Source organism: Acromyrmex echinatior, chromosome 10, assembly GCF_024713525.1.
Source record: "Acromyrmex echinatior isolate Ae372 chromosome 10, ASM2471352v2, whole genome shotgun sequence".
In the NCBI taxonomy this organism is placed as follows: domain Eukaryota; kingdom Metazoa; phylum Arthropoda; class Insecta; order Hymenoptera; family Formicidae; genus Acromyrmex; species Acromyrmex echinatior.
Genome location: NC_141861.1, coordinates 2,069,002 through 2,089,463, shown reverse-complemented (window position 1 = coordinate 2,089,463; position 20,462 = coordinate 2,069,002). Strand labels below are relative to the sequence as shown.

The 20,462-nt window shown below is 32.0% G+C and overlaps 1 protein-coding gene across 5 annotated transcripts in view; it reads right to left on the bottom strand.

Annotated features, from left to right (window-relative positions):
• Window positions 1–20,462, bottom strand: part of Mp (collagen XV/XVIII-type protein multiplexin) — a 303,083-nt gene that overhangs the window by 279,072 nt on the left and 3,549 nt on the right. The gene's annotated exons all lie outside the window — the stretch shown is intronic.

The following is a 20,462-nucleotide window of genomic DNA, read 5'->3' as shown; positions in this document are numbered from 1 at the left end:
CACCGATGTTACTTTAACTTTAAATAAGACTTAAAATTTTGTCCTTTTTTTGTCATTCTCTCTCTCTCTCTCTCTCTGCTTTAAAAAAAATTTTTAAGCTTAAAGTCAAAATAACATTAGTGCAATCGGACCTTAAAAGTTAAGCATCAAGATCCAACTTCGACCGTATTTGATATTTCTTTATTTATTTGTGTTATTTACGTAGCAATCCAATAGTCTTAACTTATTTTTATTAAAAAATAATTTAGATGCAAAAAAGGTAGACACAATTTTCAAATTGGATTTCTTTCCGACAATGACAGATTGGTTTGTTACTGCATAGTTTATAAACTACGATATAGTACGTAAATATAATATGTAGAAAAATATAATATGTAGAAAATTTCTGTAAAAGATACACGCATGAATTTGAAAAATACATGAACCGTAATAAGACGCGTGTAGCAATCTCGAGAAATAATCTAAAAGCATCTAGGAACATTGCTCATGAATTGATGGCAGGAATATTCGTAAAGAAGAAACGTATCTTAATCTCGTTTATAACCCCAGCGCACTTCTGTTGCGTCAACATAATTTACGATGAAAAATTGCACGGCGCGGAAAAGAAAGTGGCGTGTACTAAAATCCGTGTCGATCATTAATTTTCTGAGAAACCGCCATGACGCGTGAATACCACACACAAACTTCACGCCGGAAATATATTTATGTCCTATCACCGTATATACACTTCGTGAAGTGTATGCAGCGATAATGAATCCACGAAAAATATTACGAAGCATAGGAAATTAACTGTGAATTTGGAATGGGTCTTAAAGCTTGCATGGTGCGTTATTATATTTACATTTTGATCGTGACTAATAATTTTGAAAGTAATTTCGTAAATGTACGCACATATAAGCTTTACGGTATGTTGCGGCGTCGTCTGTATGGAAATTCAAACAAAATAGAAGGTGGCGTTTCTTTGATGTCGTGCTAAAAATAAAAGGAGTCTCGATAATAAGGGGGTTTTCATAATAAATCTTTCGCTTTTGTCAGCATCATTATAATTTCCAAGTTCTGCAAATTTACCTCCTATTAATTAATCGAAACATATACAAACAAAATACATGATATTATATAATACATGATGATTATATAATACATGTGTGTGTGTGTATGTGATTATATAATACAATATATATATATTAATAAAAAATGTAACATCTTTTAATTTAACATGGAAAAAATTTACGGTCGAAAAATGCACGATAATTGACAAGATGTACATCGAACTAATGATTACAGTTTTTATTTTATATGAATTATGAAGAAAAAGATGATGATAATTTTGACTTTTAATAAGCATGTATCGTACTCCTTTACTTACAAAAATGACACAACCAAAAAAAAAATTTTCCCCGAAAAAGAGGAGTACTGTTTTTTATCTTGATAAAAAATTGTTGACTCAAATAATAATTGTGAGAAGAATATATTGTTAATATGATCAAATGTTATTTTTACCATTTTCGTTTCACAACCCTTTAAAAACTATTTGCTGTGAATTATGACTATTTTGACGATTTTTTTTTAAAGTTACTCGTAAATTAGTTCACCTTTAATAATTGATAGAATAATGTTTATCTAACTCATTTAAAATCTAATTAAAAGATCACATTCTTTAATTGTATCACTTTTAAAGAAAAGATGCGTTATATAATATAACAAATATGCGATTTATTTGAAGTTTAAAAGATTCATAATTTTTTAGCGTCTCAGGAAACGTTCTATGTTTAATCATAACAATGTTAAGCTTTAACGGAGAGACGAAATCGCTATTAGGAAATTAACCTAAAACGCACTTGTATTCCTTCAATATTCAATTAGCCTTCGGGCACAGTGCTTGTCGCTCCGTGAAACTAAAAGCAGAGTGCGTGTACTAATTGTACGATCTCTCTGCCTAGCTTCTGAACAGGGAAATGGACCATGTATATTGCCGCGTAAACAGTAATGTAATTTTCTATATATGTTGCAATTGTAATAATTTAATTCGATTAGTGAAATTATAGTACATCATTCCCTTTAAATGAAAATATTAGTTGTGAATAAACTCATATTCAATTTAATAACAATATGGGTGATTTCTGTGTTCTTTTACAAAAGAAAATGTTTTACGTAGGCCAACACTCTTCTTTCAACATCGTATACAAAAGCAAATTATATCTTTTGACAACACATCGCTGTGTATTTAGCACACAACGTGCGCAGTCGTTAGAAGCAAAAGACGACCGTCAGAAGGGTAATTAGACATACCTAGAAGCTTCAAAGAAACGAAAGTAGATCGTAAATTTGCGTTTCATCACGATTTTGCGATCGCTTGCGAGAACGTGGAATCTTACAAAAATTCCGCGAAGCAATCGAATGATGCAGAATAAAGAGACGAATTTATTTTCCTGTTACCGAACGACGAGCAAATCGAGGTACGGATCTCGAGCGGAACTCGCTTCCGTAGGAAATTTCATTTCTGAAACATTCTATTTATTCGTTTCTCCAAACGTGATCTCGAATATAGCTCTGCTGACGACACTGGTATAGTCCTCATTACATTAGCAACTATTAATCCGTTAAGTGAATGAAATAGAAAGGTTGCCTTAATATGTGTTAGAGTAGAAAGGCTGGAAATCCCAATTGTTTCACGCGACAATTGTAACATCCGTAAGAATTTAACTTAATTGCTGTACACGCAATTAAGGCAAAAAGGAAAAGTTAGATCTTCAGCAACAATTTCGAAACGACCATCTTCTGAAAAAAAATATCCATGCTCCGATTCTGCATTTCCCGTATCTCAAAATTTTGAAATTGCCATAATTCAACTTTGGAGTTCTCTGCATCCTTTTGGTGACGTGTTACGATGAAAGTCTTAGAGAAAGTAATTAATTCGGGCAGAAACGGGTTAAAATTATGTCGTCGGTAAAGAGGCAGAAAGGAATACGAGGAAACGCTCGTATGTTTGCTTGAAGACGTGTATTTTCAAGCTCCGCTCCTCCCCTACACCTATCTCTCTCTTTCTTCGAGAGAGGACGAGGTAAACTGCTAACACTGTAAACGGGTCTGGACTTCGTTTCTAAGGAAATCCTTTCAGCGCAGACACGAATGAAATATAAATTGTCAATGGACATAACAACGTTGGAAGTAAACTTAACCATGCTTATAGAGGTGTACTTTAAAATTATTTTCATTATTTTCACTTTCTTTGTCAGCTTAGACGTTGTTCTTTTCTAACGAAAATCTGATTGAAGATTTGTTAAAAATTTTTAAGAGACATTTTTTAATTAAATTTCTTTTTAAATGTAACTACAAATTTAGTTTGACATTGATTTTATATAATCGTAAGTTGTTGGAAAAAAATTTGGAAATGTGCCGGCAGTTCTTATATACGAAGTCGAGGTCAATTTATATTTAGATTGATTTATACGAAGATATATGTCAATGTAGCAGAGTTCTGAATTGCTGTGTCACAGAAGAACTCCAGATAATGAATTTAGACAATGTATAATGACCTTATACAGACCACTTTTAGGATGCCTTTCAGGACGCATCGCTAAAAATATACATACACGAGATACATTTAAATAACTCTTACGCGGCGCTCACCGAATTCTACTTAAGAGAAAACCGATATATCACGTTAAAGAATATTTTCTATTCTGACTTAGGATAATTACAAATTATTACTAAAGTTTTCTGGGCGTAATCGCTGGCTGAAAACGCCACGTCATAAAAGTAAATATTGCTCTAATTCTCTCGGAAATAATACAGCGATAAAACTTCAATCCTGGTTACAAAGTCCATTTCAAAGCGAAATTGTAGTTCGCAGAATTTACTTCTGCGGCCTTACGCCGACCGCAGTCACCGTCGGGATATCTATTTGATACTCATTTCTTCTGGATTTTCCCTTCCAGAAATTACCTCTGCTAGAAATATACAAATGCGATGGAATAAATAATCGTGATATCTTGTTATACGCAAATAAATTCGCACGCTGCGCTTTGGATGTAACTGCGCTTAGTCAATAAACCGATGGTACAACTTTATTACGACATTGTTGACGCATTGTTACGCTCGCGAAGGAACTGCGATGGATATAAAAAGAAATGAAAAAAATTGCCAAAATTGACTCCGAACCGACACTTAAAAAAGCAATTTGTACGTGTTATTTGAAGTATATGAAAGAGAAAAGTAATTGTTATAACGCGAGCAAAAAATTGCTAAAAGTGATTGCAGGGAAAATTACAAAAAATGATAAAATATGTACAGCTTACACGGTGGCTGCATTTTATATACCTTTTAAAATTAAAACAAGTCAGGTCGTACAGAAATAAAAAAAACTTTGACTTTGATTTGGATGATCACGCACTGTAAACTTTATTCTATTTTTATCGTTTATTACTCAGTATATGCGGAAAGAAGATAAACTAAAGCTTACAACACAATGATGAACATTTAAATTAAACACAGTTAAAGTTTCAGTTTTCTTTATTTTTCTATAATCAGATTTATGTAAATTTTAGTATGTATATACAGGGTATCTTCGGATTTTTTATGCAAACTTTAACAATGTGTTTTATGAGCTGAGATGAATATTATATAAACATATTAAAAATTATAACAAAAATATAAAATGTGTGAAAAACAATTTTACTTAAATTTGCATTTCAAATTGCTCGTGTCAATATAAGCTTGACATTGATGTAATTTTGAATATTTTACTTTTTTGGAAGGGTAGAGAAAATCTTTCTATATATATATATATAAAGATTCTCTTTTCTCAAAAAGATGATATATTCAAAATTACATTGATGTCAAACTTGTATTGACATGGGCAAACGAAAATTCGAAACGCAAATTTAGATAAAATTGTTTTCTTACACATTTTACATTTTTATTATAACTTTTTCATAAAACATTTAAAGGCCTATATTTATATATTAGGTGTTGGAATTAATTCGTAGCGTTTTACAAGTGATGGGAAGTACTTTCATTAATGTATTTTTTAATGCTCATGTGAAATAAATAACATTCTTTCATTAAAAACGCTACGAATTAATTCCAACACCTAATAACATTTTCTTCTTATTTCAGCTCATAAAACATATTGTGGAAGTTTGTACGAAAAATCCGAGGACATATATATGCTTATTTTTTGTTTATTTTTGTATATTTTAAATATAAAACATTTTTTAAAATGTGCACTATACAGAAAAAGTTAAAAACGATTGTGTTGTTTTTTCTTATATTTTTGTAAATTGGATACGGTTGAAGGTATAAATTATTATATTTACAAATGCATTCGTTTAATTAATGCGTTTTCTTGTAAGTTATATATAAGTACACAACAGCAATTTTTAATAATTAAATATTCTTCTTTTAATTATTAAACACAAATTGCTTAAAAGAAGAATATTCAATTATTAAGAATGACTGTTGTGTATTTAGATATATGTAAAACGCATTCAAAAATAAATGCACACAAAAATTTACATTTATCTAATTATATAGAAATATAGAGAAAAATAATTCCATCATTTTAAAAATTTGTTTTATATACTATACAGCTTAAAAAATATTTTATACTTAAAAAATATACGAAAATAAATATAGAAAAATGGATAAAAATGTAAAAAATAAAAATAATAAATAATAAAAACAAAAAATTAAAAAAACAAGAAATTAACAAAGACCATGTCCCAAAAATGGGATTAGTAATCATTACATTGGTTAGACGAAAGGTAATTAGAAAAGTTATAACATTTATTTATTAAAAATGATTGTTGTGTATAAGTCTATATATAAAATGCATTTGAAAATAAATATCGATATATATATTAATTAGAATTTACACGAGTCTGGTCATATAGAAATAAAGAAAACTGAATTGTATTATGTCTATGATATTTTATTGCTTTTAGCAATTTTTTTCTGCACTTCCTGTCATTATAAATGTTTTTTTCTCTTTCACTTCAAGCAACATTGTAGAACTGGTTTTTTAGATGTCGGTTCGGGGCCAATTTTGGCCATTATTTTTTTATTCTCTTCTTTACCGCGGTCATGTAAGTGCAGGTGGCCCGTGAAACCGTTTTACACCTCGCGAGACAAATAAGAGACTTCGAGAGATTTATAGAATTATAAAGCGATCATCGTGCGATATATAATTTCCAGTCAATATGCGAGTCGTGATGTCAATTCAAACAATTGACTATAAGTTGCATTGTTGTATTTACTTACAAAGGATCGCATTAAAAATTTTAATATTTCAAATAATTATAGGAAAAAACAATTATTTCAATGAAACATATATTGTGTCAGAAAAAAAGAATACGGATTGCTCCCACAATTATTCAGAACAGATTGACAAAATTGTGCGAGCGAAATGATAAAATTTAAACGAGATTTTAAGCATTGATGTTACTGATCCCTCTAACGCATGCACCGAACAGTAATGAAAGGCTTTTCAAATGAAATTGGCATCGCCAATTTGACCGATGAAACCTCGTTACTCTTGTCCAATGTTCCGAAATTGTTGTGTCGAAATTTTTGCATCGTTACGAGCAAGAGTTTTATCAGAGAGATCAGGAACAATACGTAAAAATGTGAAGCCGATATAAAAAATTATTTTTATATATTTAATCTGATAAAAAATTTACTATAATTCTCTTGTGATTATCGATATAAAAAAAAAAAAAATGTTTTTTTGTTTATTTTTGCTTCTCTCTTTAAGAATGTAATATTAAGGTAGTATAGTCTCTGCAAAAAGTATTGAGAAAAATTTCTGATTGGAAATGAAGGAATTTTATTTTTATCATATCAATCAGAATTCTGGTTATCTTGGAATTATAAAAAATATTCTGACTTGTCCTACTTTCAACTAGAATTCCAATTAATGCAACCAGACTCTTTTTCCAGTATGGAATTGGAAATTTATATCTTTCTGTATAAAAATGAATATTATATTGTATATGTATGTATGTATGTATGTATGTGTATATATATATATATATTAGGTTGGAATTAATTCGTAGCGTTTTTAATGAAAGAATGTTATTTATTTCACATGAGCATTAAAAAATACATTAATGAAAGTACTTCCCATCACTTGTAAAACGCTACGAATTAATTCCAACACCTAATATATATATACATCCGTGTTACACAATCGTGTTTCAGTAAAATCAAGCAATCTGTCATTGCTTACGATGCAACTTGCCATATATTTATCTTCAATCTGTTTTCGAATACGTCGACAGTGTAGCAACATACAGGCAACAATGCACATATATATATATATATATATATATATATATATATATATATATATATACTGTCAGCAGTTTAACGGCAAGATAGCTGCATCAAATTTACTTCGGCAATATGAGCATTGTGTGATCCTATAGATTATATTATAGCAACAGTATGAATTTTGATGATGAAGGTTTTAAAGTTATTGCAAGTTGCTATCTAAAGTTCATATCGTGAAGGCATCAACTTAGAAGCAAATACAGACATGTTTGATGCAATTCTGATAGTAACATATTTATTTGCAAATAACGTACCAATAATAAGATGTTGTATATCTATGTATAAATGTTTATATATGAATGAAATAGTTTAATAACGTCAATATTTACATTCAACAATGAAATTTTATGATTTACATGAAAATTTTCTCATTTTACTTTAATTATTTTTTAAGAACATGTCTACTCCTTATTGAAATAAATTTTGATCCAAGTTTAAATCGCCGTCAAATTATATTATTTTCAAATACAATATAGAAAAATTTATAATTTTTTAAATATTTTTTTTTTATTTAATTGAAAAACATGTGTAACACATTTTTAATTCCGACTCATATGTTTAATATCAATCATAATAAAACGTAAAATCAATATTCCAAATAAACGCACTTTCAATTTTTGCATCTAACGATCATATGATTTAATTTTTTTTTTTTATTCCCGTCGTTTCATGCGATTTATCGGCGGCGGGAACCTTTCCGTTTCGTCGCTGCGAGCGACTTGAGGAAGGCGGGGAACATTATCTACGTGCGGTTCGCGGCCCGGTCCGGCAAGAGCAATAATTCAGCAACGATTGCAGAGACGCAGTCTCTTAAAGCCGCCTGTGGCACGTCGCTATCTATAAACTGACGTTTAGGACCCGCGTGCCTCCGGCAATATCACGCCGAACGCGTCTTGCATGCCGACCGTGAAGAGAGGTTCCGGCGATGAGAACTACGTGCTTTTGCACTCTGATCGGATTTCAGAAAATCGGCTCGTGCATTGCGTGCTCGTTATGCTAATCCGTCATCTTCCTACACACGTTAACCCGATTTCGCTGAATACTCCGCTATAAAATAATCCGTCATCTCTTGGCGTTTGTATTTCGAGCAGCAGAAACGATCGACCTCGATCGAGTTTTATCGTTCTTAATGAGATTGAGTAATCCGAAAAAAGTATTTTGTGTCTTTTACAGACCTTCTTTTACAGGCTTTTTTCAATTGAAGTACTAAAATTATACAGTCAATGATTTTAGATGATTGTTTTTATGCTTCTTCGTGTACATGAAAAATTCAAAGCAGATCAAGAAGAATTTTTGATCCCGGTGGTACGAAAGAGTTAATTTTTTTTGAACGAATTTTTATTTAAAAAAATCAAAATCCAAAAAATAAGATTGTAACTTAAAATTATGTAAGGAAAAACATTTGTTATAAACAATTTTGTACGACAATTTAGCGTAATGAAAAATTGTCTGGATTCACTTTATCCGCAAATATTGATTAGGATTGATTAAGATTTGAAAAAATTCTCTGAAAATGTTTCGAAGACCAATAAATATTATAGTCAGTTATCAAAAGTGTTAATGCATTGATCATGTAATTGATATATGTGGTTTCATTTATATTTTATCATATCAGAGTGAGTCAATCGACACCGATATACTGATCGAGCACATTGCTCCCATTGAGCCGCGTACACAGAATCTCGCATATGTGAAACATAAAAACTTAATAAAAGTCTAAACACGAGCCGCGTTTTGTACGCAAGGTCTCCAATTTCAACAAAATCACATGAGAGAAAAGGATGTAAATTTACTGTTTTTTTTCTCTTTCCCTTTCTGTTCACTTTTTTCTTCTCTCTCTCTCTCTCTCTCTCTCTCTCTCTCTCTCTCTCTCTCTCTCTCTGTCAGAAATTGCTAAAAAATTGCGGACCAATCAAGACTGGCTATTACACGTCTAGACTTTTATTAGAAAGTCTCTAATGGAACAATGCCTTGTCATTATCGTGTAAGCTTCCATGAAGAAGTTCGCTATTATCAGACGACCTTTCGCCGATGATATTTGCACTGGTGAACGTAGGTGGCGAGTAATATGATAATCGGAGAAAGATGAGTCACTGATTAATGTGTGTATAACAATGTTTCCAACAAGTGAAACACAAACTGGTTTAATTTCGACGATTCTCCCATCCCACTCGATTGTCCCACGAAATTTCTCTCGCGTTATCTCTCTGAAATTCGCTGGGGTATTGAAATTTAAACCCATGTTGGATCATTCCCCTTATCGAGGGAAATAACATTTGTTTACTCATGTTATCTTAAAACCAGCTACGTAAACTCGATTCTTTATGATACAGTCATCGTAAAAATAAAGATTGCAATGTTTAATTTATTTCGAGTTTTGTAAATTTTTCCGTCATATAAACAATTTTTTTAATTTATAGTACACGTTTCTCTTCTAATTTATTGCCATAATCCTTTTCTACTTCACAAATGATCAATTCCAGAGAAATTACAAAAAAAATTAATAAAAATCAATGATTGCAATTTTTATATCATTTTATATTAATTCCGGTTAACTCTGTCAGCTTTACTATAATGTTAAATTCATTATCTCATAAATTATTTTCGGCGCATATATTTATTTTGACTTTCGGACTATTTTACAAGCATTATAAAATTCTTATAATAAACGCATTGTCGCGAGAAAAGATAAACGTTATGAGATGTATTACGTCAATCGAAATTCTTGCCTCGGATTTCGGAGAGCCGCAGAGAAACATGTCACAATGTGTGGTGGAAGGCTGCCAAGTACTAACTCGGGGCTCTCTCTGTATCCTCGCCATATTCAGGTCCTCTAGAGAGAATACGTGAGGCAATCCTATCGCCGCGGTGACATCGTCGCTAATACATACAAATTCTTTGCTTCCGGAATTCTCTAATTTTCAAATGTGAATTCAACGCTCGAATGAAAGAAGAACAAAACTAATGGAAGTGAAGCGAAGCTAATGGAAAGAATCTTTCGTTCCGCCATTCTTCTGTACCATCCGTAATTGCAATAACACAATGATCTATATGGAAAGTGTATGAAAAAGAACGTACACATGAGAAGAACGATTTTACTAAAGTATTTCAAAATTTAAATAAATATGAAAAACCTGAAAATAATTTTGGATATATCATTAAAATAATTACATAGGAATAAAATGAATAATGAAAAAAAAATGTGTATTTTCTAGTAAGCAATTTGAATATCCTACATTATTTTAATGATTCTAACAAAATTATTTTTAAATTTGTAATCTTGTCTATCTAAATTTTTAAATACTTCAACAAAATCGTATTTTCTCTGTGATATTAGAATGTAAAAATGTTAAAGAAAGAAAGAAAGATAGAAAAACTAATGTCTCACAACTTATTTTTTATATCATTATAAAACTTTTATTTAATATTAATATATGCACAGTTGGAAAATTTGTGTTAAATTTATTTTACGTTTCAAACGGTCATCACTCAAATCTTAATATAACACAAGATGAATATGTTAGGAAATAACACAAATATTATGTAAAAAAGATTAAAATAAAATATCTGACATTGACAACAATGAACAAATCTGATTGTAAACAAATTGTGGAAGTATATTTTTTCAGTAGAATTTACAGGTATTTAATTTATTTATTTTAGAATTTATTTTCAAACATTATTTATTTGTTTATTTATTCACCTATTCATAAATTGTTATTTAGACATTAAAAAATATTGAATATCAATTTAACATAAAATATTTAAATAACATAATTTAATATAAAATTTCAACAAGAATTTGAGTGGATCGTTTTTAACACAATAAATGCAAAATGTTTTTTACTGCATATGTATTACAAAAATGTATAATAAATAATTTATTGGAAAAGTCGATTATATAAACAATTAATTAATCTAAACAGCGTCTAAATCATAGTGAAAATGATAAGGGCTTATTTGACAAATGCGAGTTGTGAATTTTGAGAATACCTTGGAACTCTAGCCAGCTCTTCCGTATCGAAATTCACGTCAAACTTCGCGCACCACGGTGGCCCACGATCGAGTACCGCGATAAACCAGATTTATGCTCCACCGAGACGATATGTCTTGCTCTATTGTCTCGGCAATGAAACAAGTCACTCAAGGCAGTATTATCCCTCAAAGGATGACCATAAATTCGATCCTTATCCACATCACGTAGAAATCGTGGCTCATGATGTAACAACGAGCTATGCACAAGGTGGAACGCATTCGGTCATATTAAATAAAAGTCATGTTAAATAATATTTGTAAGGACTCTATCTCGGCGTGTTTCATTTTTGCGGACGTGACACTTTCTTTGTTATCATGGCCGAAAAATCGATCAAAGTTTTATTCCACAGTTTCCTATATTCCCGTCGAATATTTCATAAATATTTTCTCAAATATCAGTGCGATGTTTAAAGAACCACGAAAACTCTCTGATGTGTCTCACGTGCCACAAAAGTTTTTCCAACTTGTTTCCCGGAAAAAGTAACGTGGCGTGAAACTTTCTTGTTAATGTCTGCCGCGCGTTAAACGAAACTTTCCACGTACAACAATATTTTCCAATTAGACACGTACACAATCTCATTATCTTGTTATCAGTACTGCTAAAGGTAAATCGAACTACTAGAGAAAAGAATCTTACAGTGAAGTTTAATGATCCCTCAATAATTACTTGTTCTTCTATTGACTTCATATTTCTTTTCTTCTTCATAGAAGAAAACGTATTCTCGATAAAATAGTTCGGTTCTTTAATCAGATAAGCAGCTCAAGTACGAATTTAATCAATTCGATGTAATAATACAATATTATGCAGATTAATTATCACAATGGTTGAATCATTGAAATTGTTTTCTTGCCGAGCAATAAAATTTAATTAACTCGCTAATATTAATTGGCAAATTAATAAGAAAGTTATATCCGACTTGTGTATAAAGATTGTTCTTCCAAAAATCATTTGATGTATATTTAATGTCACGCGGCTTTATAATAAAGTCACAAATAACACTTTTCATAGGAAAACAAGACATGAATTCGCTATTTGTTGCATAAACTTTTAACTTTGCGCGAAATACCTTAATAGTATTCCGCGGCATTCTCCGCAGCTAGAAGTTAAAAGTTGTGGTAAATAGATTATATGCTCGCAACCGAAAGTGCGGCGAAGAAACATTCGTCAGTAAAACGCGGGAATTTACTCGTGACGGTGGCAATTTTACAAAGTAGTCGAAGTAAATTCTCTCCCCGCGTGCTCAATGAAGATACTTTTAAAGATTCATTCTCATTTCAGAGCCGTCCTTCGTCGCCGCGCTTTCACACGCGAAATTAAACTACGATAAATTCCCTTTAAAATGTAACGTCCGTTGCAAAGCGCTACGGCCGCAAATTCCGACCGCATTTTCAATCTCGTTGGTGTGCCTGAAACACGACACTCCAAATAATGTCAGAAATAACAACCGTCACGGCACGCACTCGAAATATCGATACGTATGTGCGACATGAAATTACCGTATCTCGCGTGAAAACGTCCTGTAATTGCGAATAATTTATTCTCGAACGCAAACACGAACGAATTTATCTTTATCTAGGAGCGCATTTGATTGATTTTATTTCTTTTCTGTATCCTAAACTTATGCTATATAAAATACATAAATTTAAAATGTTTTTAAATGCAAGTAGTAAAAGCAAGTAGTAAAACTAAACAATTTGTATTCCAGAATTCGCTATTATTATATGTACATATGTAGATAAAATGTTTTTATTATAAAAATATGATTTTATTTATTTTTTAACTTTCATATATTTTTATAAGAACATTTATCAACGTCTATTTCGTATAATTTATTGCAAGTATGTTTCTTTTATTCGCATTGTAATAAATATGCATCTGGCTTGAATGAATGGCAAAAATCTGCCGGCATCCAACATTTATTTCGTCGAAAGAACAGGTGACAACGTCATTATTCTTACTTCGATATCATTAATCATCGTATTTAAATAAAAACTAAACTCGCGGGAGCCAGAGTTATATCGCAAGCAATAACAATATTTTCTATAAATCCACAGTTTATTCTTCGCGCTAAGAATAATAATTCGTTGGCACACTAAGCGATATCATGTTTTTTAACAGTATCTTTCGCCTCTGGATGAATAAATATCTTTTCGAGAAGAAATGTATTATTAATTGTTAAAAAAGATCACTCTTCGCGAAATAGTGAAACACGATCGACACTTGTAATAAAGGCAAAAAAAAATTATTATGACATCTAAATGGCGTCAAAATGGCTTTAAACTATTAACGGAAATAAATTGGGATGTTTTTATACTTCAGCATCAAAAACATATGAATTGTTATAAATTGGATATTGTTTTCTTTCTCTTTAGGGACATATTTTCTTTTCTTTTCAACTAAATTTTTACGAACCTTTAAATATATAATTTCATCAGAAAGCTGCTATTAATAAATGTTATATTAATTAAAATGTTTAATAAATTCTTTGCGGTCTTAAGATGCTTATCAACATTATTAAATTGACGATTAATGTAATTTGTTTATTGATGTTATTTCTAGCTGACGTTATGTATTTATTACGTTTTAAATTCAACAAATCGAATCAGCGCGCAATTTTTTAACTAAAAAATATATTTGCAAATTTGCATATGAATATTATTGAGTATTAAGATTCTCTTTGACCACAAATAGGATTCTCTCATTTAAAATCTTCATTTTTTAAAAAATTACTGTCATAATAAACTTAACCTACCTACATTTAACATTTGTTTTTATTTACTTTTTTTTTTTATAAAATTGTGAGAAAATTTATATCCATAATTTTTCTCAAGTGCCAATAAATCGGGAAACAATTAATATTATATAATATATTGAAATAATAGTGATGTTAATTGAAATGTAAAATCACCGTAGATATTCGTCTATGTAAAAAAATGAAGTAACTACTTCCAGAATAAAAGTCACTTGTAGATCAGTCACGATTCATTTGAACGATGATGTTATCGTGACCTGTTGTTCTATTTGATTATTCTCTCGCGAATGTCCTGAAAAACAACATATCGCGAAATTAACTCGCACAAAAGTTTTTGTCTGCTGTGAAATAGCAGAGCTTAATGAGAAGGGGAATTCCTTGGTGTCGTGCGAACAGCAAATTATACGAGGGACATAATTTTTCGCAATTTATGATAGCAGTATGTACACACGGAGCGCCAGAGTCAAGAGTCGGCACTCTCGCATCTGAATTGCTTAATCTAAACTCCCACGTAGAGAGGCTCATGCACGGGCGCAATTCCATTAGTAACAAATCTTTGCCGTGAAACTCGTTTCTGGGTATGGAAATCGGCGACGCTTTGTCGTCCTTACGACGCAGGATCAATCCTCGGCTCTGAAAACGATACTTGAATCTCTTTGTAAGAGCCATTCTCCTATGAATTTTTCTTTCTTATGTATTAAGAACGAATTGATTTTCCGAAAGGATCCTGTATTTTTTACCATGTCTTATATTATACAAGAAGATCCTCGAACAAATCTCATACATACTATCGAAAATATTTCGCGATCGTATATATATATATATATATTTCGCAAATTTAAATCTACCAAATTTAAATACCATTTTCTTTCAACGAATATCTCGTCGTTAAAATAACTGTGCAAATGGTTATGTAAAAATTATATTTTTCCTTACTTAGATCTTGTACTTAAAATATATTCAAAGTTAAAATATTGTAATAATATCATAATGCAAGATTATTAAAATTAAAGAGATGGATATTTCCTTACAATCCTTACAAGATTAAACCTGCAAATAATTATATTTAAAAAATATTTTTTTTTATTTTAAAAATAGAGAGTATTTTACTTTAAACATTGTACATATATAAATGTTATAATATAAGATTGTTAAAGCTACATGAAGAGATGGATGGTTTCCTTATGGCGTAACATTATGCCGTAAAATGGTTCTCTATGTATCGACGTTACGACGAAAGCGCGACAATTTCTGCCAACGCAGGCAGACATACCTTCCCCGTTGCCTTTTGACCTGGCATCACGTTTATTTCACCGCGCATTTTGCACCCGACGTTTATTTCGCCTCGCATCTTTCTTCCTCGACCTTGCGGGTTTATGTCGTCAAGGAAAAGTAATTTGTTGCTTATCACATGAAGCAGAAGCGGTGAGCCCTCGCTTGGGGAGAAACGGCAAGATGAATACAATGGCCGTAGCAAATATTAATTTCTACTTTCGTGCTCGCGAGCGGATATCGCCGGCTTTCAAGGTAATTCCAATCTTGGATGACGAGAGATGACGCTATTTCCGTTGTACGACAGACCTTGTCCCGCGATCCGTATTTCATCGGAAGCTATTCTCGTTAAGATGTGAATTCTGGGAAAGATTTATGAACGTCTGGAGAACGATCGAGCAAACTTTCCTTGCACATAAATGTATTTAATTCTGTATTTCTTCGGCGTATCTACAACGCTTTCGCGCATGTAATGAACGATGTAATATCTATTATCGTTAACATATTTCTTATGCAAAAATTTCTGAAATTATATGTATGCTAAGTAAAAATATGATATTACACTGAAAAAAAGATGACTGAATATAATAAGCATTTTTAATTTGGTCGTAGCAGCCAATTTTTGGTTATATTAGCATTTCGAAATCCTATATACTGACATTTCTAACGCAACCAAAAATTGGCTGCTGCAACAAATTAAAAATGTTATGCCACATTCTACTATCTAATTTGTTGCAGCAACCTATATTTTCTTTCGATGTAAAATTTCGATATTCGGCATGATAGAGAAATGAAATGTAAATGTTGTTAAAAATTTACGATCGAAACATTTATGCTTTGATATTTAGATAATAAAATTAGATACACTCCCGAACGTCCTGCTTCTTTTTTTTTGACTTTGTACATTAGCACTTTTTAAAATTATTATTAGTACGTAATTTATTTCTTTTGAGATTATTCTCAAATTCTTTCACTTAAATTAAGAATTTACGATGTTAATTTTTAATTTGCAGTTGAACATATATAGTATTTTGCTCGACAAGGGAACATGCATCGAATATTATTCGATCTTCAGGGAAATTTTCAACGCGCGTACTGTTCATACAAAATTATATAGGTCGCTGTTTTTATTAATATATACCGCATATTAACGTTACAATTAATGCGCGGTGGTAATGAATTAATCACGCGTGTTGTTAAACGTACGTTTACACACGTTCGTTTCAATGGTCATTAAGCACCATTAAAATGTAACAAATGTAACCAACAATCTGAACGGGTGGAAATATTCGTGAAAATTTTATGCAAAATCCACAAATATTATTTTCATTGTCACACCATTGATACGATTTTGCAATTTTTTTTGGAGATTCCTGGAGTTGCGACAGAACAATACGGTCTGAAAAGTCTACGCTCTTTTGGCATCGAACAACAACGGAATTGAGCAACGCAAAATTCCACGTGTCGTGTATGGTTTACGGGACGCACGTCCCATGTCCCATGTGTGCATCGACATGGCGGTTGGTTTTATGTGTTAAAACTCATAACCACACGTGCACTGAATGCAATACCATCACAACCCTGTCACTCGTAAATGCACTCCGTACGAATTATCACACATGGCGACGATCCTTTTTTTCTCCGTCGAGAAACAGATCATGTACGAAAGTACAAGAGAAGAGCGTCTCGTTGAATTTATGCCGGTCGTTCGCAAACCACGTTGGCTGAAGCTTGCAAAATCGTCTAGTCTGATGTAGAGACTCTATATCAAACTCTGGCCACGAACGATTACGTCAAAACAAGAGTGAAAAAGAAGGATGTGTATACTGTTTCTTTTTAGAAGTGCTATTTCACTCCGACTCTCTCCCTCTTCTTCTCCCACAAATTATCTTACTCATTTTGATTTATTGAAGTTGAAAACGACGGTCCGATAAAAAAATTGTCATCTTGTGGCCAGACTCTGTTAAGCCGTAATCACATTACTGGTTGTTGGTTATGGTTCCCAGTTAACGGTTCTATTTTAGCCAATCACGTTGCAGTTAATTCGTATTAGCTGCATCGTAATTGGCTAAAATAGAACCGTCAATCAGTAACCTGTAGTATAATTACGGCTTTATTAGGGTCTTTAGCCTGACGCAACAATGACACGATGCTTAAAACGCTATCGATATTGAGTGATACAATATTGCTATTACATAATGCATTATGTAAATACATCCGAGAAAATAGGCCACTCTTAATTGAATCGATGAATGTCGAAATGAGTGCAAAAAGAAGAGTACAATTTCAAAAATATGTTTTTTTCTCATTGATGGTGAAATAGTTAAGTACGCTTTTAAGGCAAATTAAGAATTAAGATTATTAGGAATAAATTCAGAGGCAAACAATATGATTTTTCATCCTAATTTAACTTTTTCTTAACTCCTCATATTTAATTTCATTTTCCTTGTTTTGTTCATTATGTCTGAGTCTGTACTTTATTGAATGGAAACTTCTTGTTTTGTACATATTTATTCTCAACGCTGTGTTAACAAGTTGTGTGTTATAGAAAAGGTAAAATTTAGACAACAGAATTTTCAGTTTAAGCGTAGTACAGGTATATTTTTTATAAAAAAAATTACTCTTTTGCGATAAAAAGAATCTGTATTTTGTACATTCACTCAGAAGTATCTCATTATCAAAAAAATTCTACAACAGAATCTATTCTCTGGTATACACAACAGTATACACAACAGTAAAAACATATAATTATTTACTGACTATTCAATCATATATTATAAATAACACAAAGCTTAAAAATTGAAATCATTTATCACGCTCTCTGTGTATTAAGACTGACTAGGAAATTCAAATTGATATATAATGGATTGAATTTTTAAAAGCTTATCTCCTCTTGTTCTAACTATTAACATAGCAGATTAGACTTTTTGATGACCACTGAAGGCATAGTTCAACGCTCAATGACCTCGCTTATTTGTACGTCAAATCTACCATAGCATTCTAAGATTAAGAGTGTGATCCAAAGATGATCGAGTTAATCGCGGATTTTGTATTAAATCGAGCTTTGATCAAATTTACGCTAAGATGACGTCGCGACATGACATGTAACCGAATACCTTCGACAAGATTAGTGCTGGAATAATCTACAATGCTTTGTAGCAAAATTATAAAATTATGCAAGTTCGTTATTACAACGTTGAAATTACGTAATTATGGAACGGTGCGTTTTCAGAGCACACGCGCGGCAGTGCCATAAAGCTATGAGATGTACGATCCCATTAAAACTTTAAATTACGTTACGTATGCCGAAAAGGCAAATTTCTACTGTACTGGTGTTCTTGGCAAAACGTACCGTTATTTCGTGAAATATTTCCCGATGCGCGCGGCCGCCGGATGTTTAGAAATTTACCGCCGTCGCCGTCGAACGAGAAGCCCAGGCTCGCGCGAAATTTTACAGGTGACAATGACGACGTCGAGCGGTTTGTCGTCCCGAAAGTGTCTGTCATTGGGTGCAGCTGCATTCGTTGCGACCGTAAATAATAGCCGTACTTGGAGTATACACATATATGTCAGAGTATAGACGACGGCACAGATATCTCTTACGCTTACTAAAAGCCCGTGAAAATATCTACGTCTAATTATTGCACGTAAATGACTTCCTAGATGGCACATAGACGCCTTTCTAGATCTTATTTCTCGAACGATCTTAAACGAATTTACGTGTTTTCACGATATAGCGGAACTACTTTCCAAGATTATTTCTCGCACGCGATAAATCATGAATGCCTGCCTTTTCATTTCAATGTACGTCGTCTCCTTTTTAATTTCCAGATAATCCTCGGTCTAGTTTCGTATTTAAAACTCTATAAGTCGTAAGACTAGATTGACTGATATAAAGATAGTGAATGCGCGACTAAGCTGTTTGTAATACAGCTCTACTTACATAATTATATAATACGTGCAATAAAGTAAATAATAGATTAATAACAATTTATAAATTTTTACAAGAAGAGAGATAGAGGAAGAAAAAAAGAAACAAAAGAAAGTTTTAAATGATCAGTTAAAATTAATCGATATAAAAATAGTGAATATGATTAAGCTGGATGTTTTTATAATATGTTTATCGTATGCATTATTGTATGATACATTTGTAAATATTAAGAAAGTAGTAAAATAATAATTTATAAATTTTTACAAGAAAGGAGATAGAGAGATAGATAGATATCGTTATTTATTACGCGTTTCAGGATTGTATCCTCTAAAATGTCGAGAGAGAGAGAGGGAGAGAGAGAGAGAGAGAAGGGGAGGGAGAGGTTAAAAATCTCCAGTTAAGATAACAAATATAAAGATCGTGAACGTGCTGTTACGCTGGATTTATAATACATGTTTATCGTATGCATAATTATACGATATATTTGTATGTAAATAGTAGAATAACAATGTACAATTTATATAAATTTTTACAGAAATGGGATGAGAGAGAAAAATGGAGGAAAGTTTAAAGTTCTCTCTTTCCAGAGAGAGCTAAGATTAAGTGGTATAAAGATAGTAAATGCGTGGTTAAGCTGGTATAATACATGTTTATCGTGTACATAATTATATGACACATTTATAAATAGTGCAATAACAATTACAATTTATATTGTGAATTTTTGCAAGAGGAGAGTTTTAACCGGAGAAACAAGGGAATAAATTCGGTTCTCGCTGCTCTCTCTTTCTCTCTCTCTCTCTCTCTCTCTCTCTCTCTCTCTCTCTCTCTCTCTCTCTGTGCGGGAGTTATAAATCGTCGAATTAAGGATTATACGTTGAGTGTGTAACAGGTTCTACGCAACAATCTCTGTATGACTGCTCTGCCGGCACAGTGAAAGAGGATTTGCTCATCTCTCTCGATGTCTCGTGCACGCTTGCGATCAGGGCAGATTTGAAGCGCGACACTTCCACGCGCGAATACACTGCGAGCGCAGGTGTACAGCAAGCGGATTACAGGCAATAAAAGTGCAGTAAAGTCCGTTTTGTAGCTACATCTGTAGTGTATGATGAACGCGGCGTCTTCCATGAAATGTGAAACTC